The sequence below is a fragment of the Pleurodeles waltl genome, chromosome 3_2 (assembly GCF_031143425.1).
Source record: "Pleurodeles waltl isolate 20211129_DDA chromosome 3_2, aPleWal1.hap1.20221129, whole genome shotgun sequence".
NCBI classification, from domain to species: Eukaryota; Metazoa; Chordata; class Amphibia; order Caudata; family Salamandridae; genus Pleurodeles; species Pleurodeles waltl.
In genome coordinates this window covers 34,393,246-34,404,455 of record NC_090441.1, presented here as the reverse complement: position 1 = coordinate 34,404,455, position 11,210 = coordinate 34,393,246, and positions in this window count along the sequence as shown.

Genomic DNA, 11,210 nt, shown 5'->3' with positions numbered 1-11,210 from the left:
ATAAAAATGCTAGTATTATATAGTACAATATATATTTTGTTGCCTATATAAAATGTTTTCTCACAGATGTTTATCTCTGTATTTCTCTAGTTTAACATACTTGTCCGATTTTGTTTGGAAGTATATATTGTAACCATTTATATTTCCTATTGTACTACTGTTTACTATTATTAAACTGACTTTGATGAGAAAGTTAGTGCTGATGCAAGCTGTGTATGAGTGTACAATCGGTTAAGAGGACTATACGCTCCACATTTAGACCAGTATCCTATTTATGAGAAACGGAAAATCTGCCCAAAGCGGAAGATTATAAACAGTCTATGGACTTCCAAGAAAAGAAAGGACAGAAGGACAACAGAGGGTGCTAAGAAAAGAAAACTGGAAAATGACTGTAAAAGTTTAGGTTACCAGTTAGAAAACAGTTCAGGTGTCAACTGCTATGCGAATGTTGTTCTTAATGTACTGTTCCATTTACCACATGTAGTAAATCAAACAGAACAAAATTCAGATTAGAGAATATGTTCTGCACTATATAATATGCTGCAACATTTGATGGGTGACAGAATTGTAATATATTCTGCTTCAGAACTCCAACATCTTTTGGATACATGTACAGAATCAATAACATGTAGTCAAAAAGTCAACAAGATGCACAAGCATTTATTATGTTCATCCTTGGAGTCTTAGAACAAGAATAAGTTAATGTTTGTGATTTATTTGGGGTCAGTTACAAATGGAACCATGACTGTGAAGATTTCTCTTTCACATCTAGCACTGTACACTACTGGATTCTAAAACTGTGCCTTCTGGCAAATTGTACAGAAATGTCAACCAAAACATGACATGCCCAAACTGCAGATCATATGTTGTATCAACAATGTTTGTACAAACAACTGGAAAATACCTTATAGAAGTGGTACAACAATGCAGAGCAGATTGTTAAAATTGGAATCTCAGATTATAAATGTCAAAGCTGGACAAATATCACTCTCAGGAAGAAAGTTTTCTACTTTGGCTATCATCTTTCATGAAGAAGTTAATACAACCTCCGGACACTAAACTGTCTATTTTAAGGAGCGAAAAGGGATGGACATAATGTAATGGCATCATCCTAAAATATAAAACTTCCATTCAAACTACCAAACTCATATCTCTTCTTTCTTCATCCACAGTTCTAAGGATGAATTCTGGTTAGAGACGTGGCGTACGTTTTTTCGTCTATGTGGTCACCTCTTTTTTTTAGAGATTATTCGGCCTATTAAGGTTAATGTTATTTTTTTTAACAGAGTCCTTTTTATGTACCAAAAATAAGTTAATACAGCAATGCAATACAAGACTCTCTAATTAAAGTATGAAACTGGAGGACATACTCCAATCACAGCAGTCTTCACTTGAAACGAAAAACTGCCTTGAAAACTGCAAAACTATCCCCTTTGGTATCTCCAACCAAACTTCAGTGTCCTAATTGTGGAAAACATAGTACTGCGTGGGATTTTCTGTACATGGATCATTACAAGTTTAAACATCATTTGGCCTACCAGGGATGATGTTTTCAAAAGGATCTCTAAAATTGCAGAGTGATTCATATTTATTTCTGATACTGTACCAGATAAAATAATATAATATATACCTTTAGGATATGATTGTTTAGATTACTGTAGTAAGTTCAGAAAAACACTTATTAATGAATTGTAGTGAGTGCAATGCGTTCTTATTGTACTGGTCTACTGCACAGGTTTGGGTTTTATTTTTTTAAATCCATTGTTTCTTTTTCCCCAGTGATTGAAGATGATGCTTTATACAAACCATCATTTATGGTGAAGAAGTAGAAAAGCTGAGAACAGTAAACCATGAAAATTATATTTTTACTACATTGTAAAATAGTCTTTCAGTATATACAGTGTATTGTTATGTTTGTGTAATTCTGAAGATTAAATACTAACATATCTTTACCTTCTTTTTGTTTTTCAAAAGTGGCTGCAGATCAACATTGTTAGATGTCTCAACACACTCCTTGAGCCACATACATATTGCTTAGCGATATCCACTGTCAGTGTTTTTAAACACCGAATGGTACATCAGATTATAGTAATCTTTATTATGTGACTAGAACCTTAGATGAGGACTACACAATGCCAGGCCAGGCCCTGCCTTCAAGTCTTCCCTTCCCCCAACATCTAGTGCACACATTTTATATAATGTTAAAAAACAATTACAATTCACTGACAAAAATGAAGGTTACAGACGTTATAGTTAGGAAATAGTCACTCACTCACCTAATCAGGCACTCGGTTAATCTCCCACACTCCACTCATTCAGTCACCCATACACCACGCATGCAGTCACTCACCCATACCTACACTCATGCACTCAGTCACTCGCACATTGAGCCCTTCATGCACTAACTCACTCACCCATACATGCACTCATGCACTCACCCATACATGCACTCATACACTCAGTCAATCACCCATACACCACTCATGCACTCAGACATGTATGCAGTCATACATTCAGTCAATTACCCATTCATGCACTCATGTACCCACTCACTCACCCACAGAGCCATTCATGTACCCACTAACTCCTCCATATATGTACTCATGCATCGACTCACTCAGTCACCCATACAACCCCTTACACACTTACTAACTCACCCAAACATCCACTCACACTAGCATTGACTGTCCCATACAGCCACTCACACAGCCACTCACTCAAACAGCTACTCGTACAGTCACTATCTAACCCATACAGCCACTCATGCACACCCTCACTTACTCATTCCAGCACTTGCAGAGTCACTTACTACCTCATACAGCCATTCACACACCCACTCAGTCACCCATACACTTACTGACACTAGAACTCATTCACCCATACAGCCAGTCAGGCATGCACTCGCTGTCCCATACAGGCACTCACATAATAATTCTCTCACCCATACAGCTTCTGTCACAACCATTCACTCACCAACACAGCCAATTACACGGCCACTCACTCAACCAAGCAGCTCCTCGAGCACCCTCTCACTCATTCACACAATCACTCACTCACTAATACAGCCATTCACAACCCACTCACTGACACAGTTATTTACACTAACATTCACTCACCCATACAACCACTCTCACTAGCACTCACTCACCCATAGAGCCAGTAACACATTGGCTCACTGTCCTGATGAGCCACTCGCACAACCATTCATTCACTCATACAGCCCCTCACACACCCACTCACACATACACTCGCTCACACACCTACTTACTCAACCATACAGCCACTGACACACCCATTCACTCACCAACACAGCTACTCACCTACTCACTCCATACACGCACTGATGCACTCACTCATTCATACATGCAATCATACACACTTTCAGTCACGCATGCACCATTCAAGCGTTCACTCACTCTCCCATACATGCACTTGTGTACCCACTCACTGACCCATAGAGCCATTCATGCACCCACTCACTCCCCATACATGCACTCAGCTACTCACCCATACACACATTCATACTATTTCAGTCACCCATACACAGTGTCGCACTCAATCACTCACTCATACACACTCATGCACTTATTTAGTCACCCATACATGCAGTCTGTCTTACATACATGCAAGCATACAGCTTTTTTTAACTGTGAAAGATGGTTCTAAAAAGAATCCTTTTTTTCTTTTTTCTAGAACTGTGTTTTTATTTTATTTTTTATTTTTTAACTTCATTTATTTTTGGGTATTTTTGGTGAAATAAAATAGCAACAAGGGCAACAAAAATGGTACCGGCAAAAAGCAAAACAGTCCAAAAATTAACAGGTGTGTAGGCTTGCTGCATCCACAATAACATCTACACACTGCTCACCATCTGTAAGGGTGGTGTTACAGTCAAGGCAATAAGTACCAACTCTCCTTAACTCCGGTGACATTACTGGCCTCTGTTTCTCCACTTCACCTGGCACTTTCTCTCCAGCGACAGGTGGTGCAGCCCTGGAGGGGGACAGTTGGTTTCCATCTCTCTCTTTCTGTGCCCTTCTAAAATTATTTTTATGATAACTTTTCAAGTGGTAGAGCATAGCTGTTGTGCCACATGAATATTTCTTGGCACTGCCCCTCAATAGAGTTTTATTGCACAATATGCTCTTCACCAATTTTGCCACTGTTTATTAATTCATCTGATGGTATGTTGAAAAAAGTCCATGCTATGCTTTGTTTTTTAGCTAGTGGCAGGAGAGTCTTCTGCTCTAGCTGGTAACTTGTGCTCCTCAGCCTCATAATGGACTTCCTCTGCCTCTTCAATTTTCCCCAATGCCATTTCTTTTTTTTTGTTAAAGAACAAAAAAAGAATCCAACACAGTTCTGCACTTGGAAGTACAGGACAGCACCAAGAATGATTTTAACAGTAAGTGGAATCTTCAAGAAGGAAGAAACTGTGGGAACTTCCTTTGAAGGTGAATGAAAAGTGCCTCCTGCAATAACATCTCTGTTTCCAGGTCACATGATCGTCATGAAAATCGATGTCATCACGAATACCGATGTCATCGCGAAAACTGAAATATACTTTGAGAGTGATTTATAATACAGAAAGTTGAGTTTCCACAATATATTAATAAACTACTGATGTCAAGTGGTAATTAAAATATGTTTATATATGTGTATTACACTTTTAAAAAACTATGTATTACCAGAAACTGTGTATTGCAATGTCCGTCATCGTCGTGAACAATGGCATTGTTGCAAACAACAGCATCATCGTGAAAATGGCCATTATATTTTAAAAATTGTGTTGGTAATATGCAACTGGAACTCTGTACCGGCAATAGCTACTTACCCCACCTGGCCGTCCCCATACTTATAAAGCTGGCCCCTCTCTGTGATAGAGGAACATTTCACAACAGAAGCTTACCTTTTTTTTTTTTAAATATGTTTTTATTGTTTTATCAGCCAGGTGGCAACTTTCAAATAAAATAACAGAGATTACAGTATGTTTCGACACGTGTTGTTCACAACTATCGTTATTTGCACATACTACATGTCTCAGTTCCACCGCAGCCCAAGTTGGGCATTACAGATTATATTTTCGAGTTATACTGTACAGTAGTTTAGTATGTGCAAAGTTATTAAATAAACAGAGAAATATAGCAGAAGAAATTAAACAGAGAAATAGAGTGGGCACGGCGGGCACAGTCAGAGAGGTGGGAGAGGGGGCAGACGGAGGGGGGGAGGCAGCAGCGGGGTGAGCTAGATGTCGGGGGGGAGAGGTAGCGCCGCTCATTTTCCAATTCTCCAGCGAACCCACTGGGGGTTCATTTGCGGGTTATTGCGGTTTCTAAATTGGTGTATCACTTTCCCCAAGCGTGTCGATCAACCAGTGTGGTAATGATTCCATTTGCTGCAGAAGTAGCAGGGGTTGTCTTATTGTGTTGTTTTAGGGAGGACGGACGTCATCTTTGTTTTCTGCAGCTATCACGAATGTGTTCCATACCTCTAGGCCTTTAACTAGAATACCTTTATCTAACATATTTTGTAGGGTCTGTGTTTCTGCTTTGGCCCAGCGTATTACCTCTTCTCACCATTGGGTCACCGTAGGGGGCGCCCGGAGCCTTCCAGTGCATGGCGATAAGGCGTCTATATAGCACCAAGGCCAGGGCAATACATTTATATGATCATTTGTGTTTCTTGGAGAGGGGTGTTATACCCAGTAAGCATACTTCAGGAGTGGGGGGTAGTGTGATGTTCGTCCATTCAGTCAATAACGATGTTATGGCTATCCATGTATTCCTAACCGGGAGACATTCCCAGGTCATGTGATAGAAGGTGTCTTCTTCTGTATTGCATCTGGGACATGTCTGGGGGGAGCGGGGGAACATGCGTGTTATACCGTGTGGTGCTAAATAAGTCTGATGTACATAGTTAAACTGTGTATATCGAAAGCGGGGATTACGCGAAACCTCGCGGGTCATTCTCATCACCTGTTCCCACGAGTTAAGTGTTAAGGGCTCCGGCAACACACAATCCCATCTGTTTTTTGCTTGTTCCTGTTTGTGTTCGGTTTGGGTGGTGAGGATGCAATATATATTCGATATGCTTGATGAAACGTTGACGCTCCCCAGTAGCTCGTGGAGCAAGGGGGAGACATCTGGTTCAGAGTTGCCGTTTCTCCAGAACTCTCGCATTACCTGTCTGATTGCGCCGTAGGCTATGAAACCCCCCTGACCCAATTCGTGTTTGTTGGCTAATGTTTCGTATGGTTGAAGTTGCCCGTCTTGGTAGATATCTCCAAGTGTGCGTATACCTCTCCTGACCCAGGCGTTCAGACCCAGCGTGACCGCAATATTTGCCAGCGTGGGGTGAGCCAATAGTGGTATCCTGGGGGAGTACTGTGGGTCTTTACTGCTTCGCAGTGCATAACGTCCCCAGGCCCAGTGTGCAGTGGTCAATAGCATATGACTTGTGTGTCTAGGGTTTGTCCGATTCATAAGGTATTGCAGTACTTCCGTACCGTCGAGATCCGCCAGCACCTTCTGTGCCTCCACGCCGGTGGGATTTCCAATCCAGGTGGTTAGCCATTGTATCTGGGAGGCTGCATAGTACGCTTCAAACTTGGGGGTGCCCAGCCCCCCTAGTTTAAGTGGTTGGGTTATTTTTGCTAATGCGACGCGTCTGCGTCCCTTGCCCCATATTATATCTGTTAATAGGCTATTCAATAGTTTGAAAAAGGTGCTCGGCAGTGTAAGGGGCAATGCCATGAAATAGTAGAGGAGGCGTGGCAGCACTATCATCTTTGCGATGGCAATTCTGCCCATGGGAGACAATGGGAGTGAGCACCAGAAGGGCAAGGAGCCCCTCGTTGATCTGATCACTTGACCAAGGTTGCCATCTCTTAGATCTTGATTGTCGTGAAATATATTTACACCTAGGTATTTGAATGTGGTGTAACACCATTCCAAGCCACCTAGGCTCTCGGGGACCGGGCGCAAGGGGAATATACAGGATTTTGCCCAGTTCACTGTTAGACCGGCAACCGCGCTGTATTTTTTTAGAAGTTCCAACAGACCCGGGATGGCCATAACATGGTCACGTAGAAAAATCAGCGCATCATCTGCATATAAGGAAACTATCTGGTGCGACTGGCCATCTAAGATGCCCCATATTGGGGCCATTACACGGAGACGGGCAGCCAGGGGCTCGATGGCTAGTGCGAATAAAAGTGGGGATAGCGGGCATCCTTGTCTGGTGCCTCTTCCGATGTTAAATTTTTCGGAGATCGTGTCCCCTGTCCTAACCCTAGCCACTGGGCCAGCGTATAGTGTTTCCACCCAGCCGATGTATGTTTGCCCAAAGCCCATACGATTAAGTGTTTCTATTAGGAAGGGCCATCCCAGTGTATCGAACGCCTTTTCGATGTCCAGTGAGACTGCAACTTGCAGCTCACCGTTTGCTGTAGAGTTTCCCATCAGGCGTAACAGATTCCTGATGTTGCTGAAGGTGCTACGCCCGGGTATAAAGCCTGCCTGATCTTGATGGACCAGTTCTGATATACATGGTAGCAGGCGGTTGGCTAAAATCTTGCCGAGTAATTTACAATCAGTATTTAGCAATGATAATGGCCTATATGAGCGAATATCTAGTGGATTGCGTCCCGCCTTCAGTAGTACTGCTATCAGCGCTTCACGGCATGTGTCAGGGAGCTGGTTTCGCTCTAGAACCTCCCTTAACATTGCTAAGTATGGAGTCAAAATCTGGGGTTGAAACGTGGTGTAGTATTCGATGGGAATGTCATCACTGCCAGGTGCTTTGCCATGCGTTAACTGTTGTAGTGCACGTTGAATTTCAGCTATCTCTATCGGACTGTCTAACTCTGTCACTTGGGCGGCAGATAGACGAGTCAGGGTAATACCACTGAAGAAGTCTTTTAGTTGAGTGTTAGTAGGAGGTGATCGTGGTTGATACAGTGAGCTATAGTACTCTCTGAAAGCATTATTGTTCTCTGCCTGCGTATTAACTATCCGCCCTGATTCCAGACGAATAGCCCCTATGGGGAGATTCCGGCGTTCATTGTTTATAAGCCATGCTAATAATTTGCCGGATCTGTCGCCTTCAGCGTGTGTACGAGCTAAATAGTAACGATAGTCGTAATGTCTGAGGCGGCTATCTGTGTCAGTCCATTTAGAGCGCATATCAGTGATTTTCGCCAAGGTTGTGGTACCTTTGGCAAGTTCGCATTCAGAAGTTTGGATTTCTTGTGCCAATGCTTGGAGATCGCGCACTAAAGTCTGACGTACTCCGACTGTGGTTGAGATACATACCCCCCTTATGACTGTCTTATGTGCGTCCCACTCAATAGCTCTAGAGCTAGTTGTCCCAGCGTTCGATCTGAAATATGCTGATATATGCATAGCTATATCCTTCCTGAATGGCGGGTCTTGTAATAATTGCGTTTGCAGTCGCCAGGTTGGGATACATGAGCGGGGCTTGCCCCATCGGATTTGTGCTTTGAGTGGACAGTGATCCGAGAGTACCCTGGCAGAGTACTCTGCATTCATTATTTTATGTGTTACGTTCTGTGAGGTAAGGATGAGGTCTATCCGGGTATACAATTGGTGTAATGGGGAGTAATAAGAATATTCTCTTTTATGTGGATGCAAGTGCCTCCATATATCAGTCAGTCATCGCTCTTCTATCCATGTGCCTAATGCTAGGGAGTTTTTCATTGGCAGAGTGGCCACTAATGGGGGATGAGACCTGTCTTTATCGACGTGTGGAACGCAGTTCATGTCCCCTCCCCAAATGCATGATGTAGTTAAGTCGTTGGTTAGTTGTGATATCGTTGTTTGTAAAAATTCACCTTGCTTGATATTCGGGACATATAATCCATTTATCACGAGCTCCTCCCCATCCAACAGCCCTTTTAGTTGTATAAACCTGCCTTCCTTGTCTTTTATGTTGTGTTGTACTGTAAAGGGGACCCCCGGGGCTATCCAGACCAGCACCCCTCTGGCATAGGTGCTGGTCTGGTGCTATATATCGAACCCGACCAGCATTTTTCCAACCGGGCAGCCTCTGCAGTTGTAATGTGTGTTTCCTGTAATATTGCTATGTGAGTATGGTGGCGCTTTAAATATGCATGTATTCAATGACGTTTGCTAGCACCTGCCATGCCCTTCACATTCCAGGTTATTAAGTTATATATAGGTTCCTTGTTCATTGTGATGTGTGGAAGCTGGTGGGGGCTATCTGATCATTGTTTGCTCAAGCTGCCCCATCCCCCAAGGCCCCCCCGTCTCGCCTGCGCCCACCCGCCCCGAATAACCCCATCCAACGCCCAACCGTCTCCCGCGCGCCGAAGAGAAAGAAGAATCCCATAGTGGGTTAAGAGTGAAAGAAAGAGGAGAGAATATTCCAACCAAAAGGATATTGCGGACAGTGTCCGTTTGTTAAACAAAGTGGCACAACCGGTGCCTAAGGTGGCTTCCAGGGAAGTCAGGTCCATTCGGAAACCGTTCAGGTATAGGGGGTCGTGGATTGGACGAGGTCAGGCCCTTGGGAGGCCCACCTTCAGGATATGCCTTTGCCTCTGCTGTACCAAGCGCATTTGTTCGGTTTATCAAAGATTCAGTCATTGCTTCTTATGTTGAGGACTGTTGTCCACTGAAGATTTCAAGGAGAAAGCCCCGATGACGAGGGCGGGCCACACCTCTGTTGTCACCGCCACCTGAGGAGGACCGCGGACGCCGATCCTTTTCATTTAGAGTTCGTCAGCCAATCGTGGGGTAAGGTCTGGGCCCACCAGCAGTGGGAGGGGGTCGGGCTTGTGTCTCCCCCATGTGAGGTAGTGTCGTTGGTGTCCAATTCGCTCCTAGGATCCATCATCGCATGAGCAAAAGAGTTAGTGTCTTTTAGTATTTGTGCTTGGTCCAACGCCATTTGCGCTTTTGTGGGGCGAGAGGACGTTTTAGGTTTTTTCTTTTTCTTTCTGGGGCGAGCAGTAGTCCATTCTTCGGTTGGTGTGTCTTCTTTGGTTGGATCAACCAATCCCTTTGCGTGGATCCATGTCCATGCGTCCTCGGGTGTGGGGAACATTAGTATTGTCTCGTCCATTACTATGGGTAGTCGTGCTGGGAACATGAGGGAGTAAGTGATGCCTTTTTCACACAACAGCTGCTTGATCTTGTTATGCGCCCCTCTTCTGCGCTGTATCTCCATTGTATAGTCTGGGTAAGCTGTGACCCTGCTATTTTCCAGCTGGATCTGGTCTGACGTTCTGAAGCATTGGAGCACCAGGTCTCTGTCCCTATAATTTAGGATGCGTGCTATTAGTGGTCGAGGCGGAGCCCCAGGGCGGGGCGGATTGCTCGGGATTCTGTGCGCCCTTTCGATCACTGGTGTTGTACCGGGGGATTGTTCTGTGAGTATGTTTTTCAGCCAGGACTCCAAGAACACCTCTGCCTTAGGGGATTCCATATGCTCCGGGATTCCAAGGAATCTGATGTTATTCCGTCTGGAGTGTCCTTCAGCTTCTTCCACTTTGCGTTGTAGTTGAGCTATGTCCAGTTCCATTTGTTGCATTTTAGTTTTCATATCCATTACTTCTGGTTGGACGGTTTTCAGAGGCGTTTCAGTGTCGTGGACCCTTTCTGTTAATTTGCGGTGGTCAGCGCGTAGCAGTGAGACTTCCAGTACTGCGGCATCAATTTTCCCTTCCAACGAGGATTTAGTGTCCATTATTGCTTGCATTATTTTATCAAATTGGAGAGAATGCGTGCGCAGTGTTTCAGTGAGTTGTAGGGAAGTGGTCAATTGCATGTCTGGGTGGCCGGTTGGCGGGGGAGGATCGCCATCTCCTAACGACCCTGTCTTGGGGTGTTTTGGTTTGACCATGTTTCCTTGATGTCCTGCACTGAGTCGTTCCACTGGGGTTGATGGTCGGGTATTTGCTGGGAGGGTCCACTTATACCTCCGATTTTCTACCTAACACGTCCTCCGCTTCAGTCGTTTTCCAATTTAATAAGGGGTTCCATGGCTCATGCTGTTATTGGTGTCCATATTGTTGTTCTTGAGTTTATTCCGCCTCCGTAGGCTGGGGCCCAGTTTGTTTCATAGAAGCCCCTGGCGGTGCGGCAGCGGGCCCCCCGGCTAGTAAAAGGGCTCAGCTGGATCCGGCACACCGTGTGGTGCCCTGCGCCAGGGGGGGGGCTGTTCGTGAA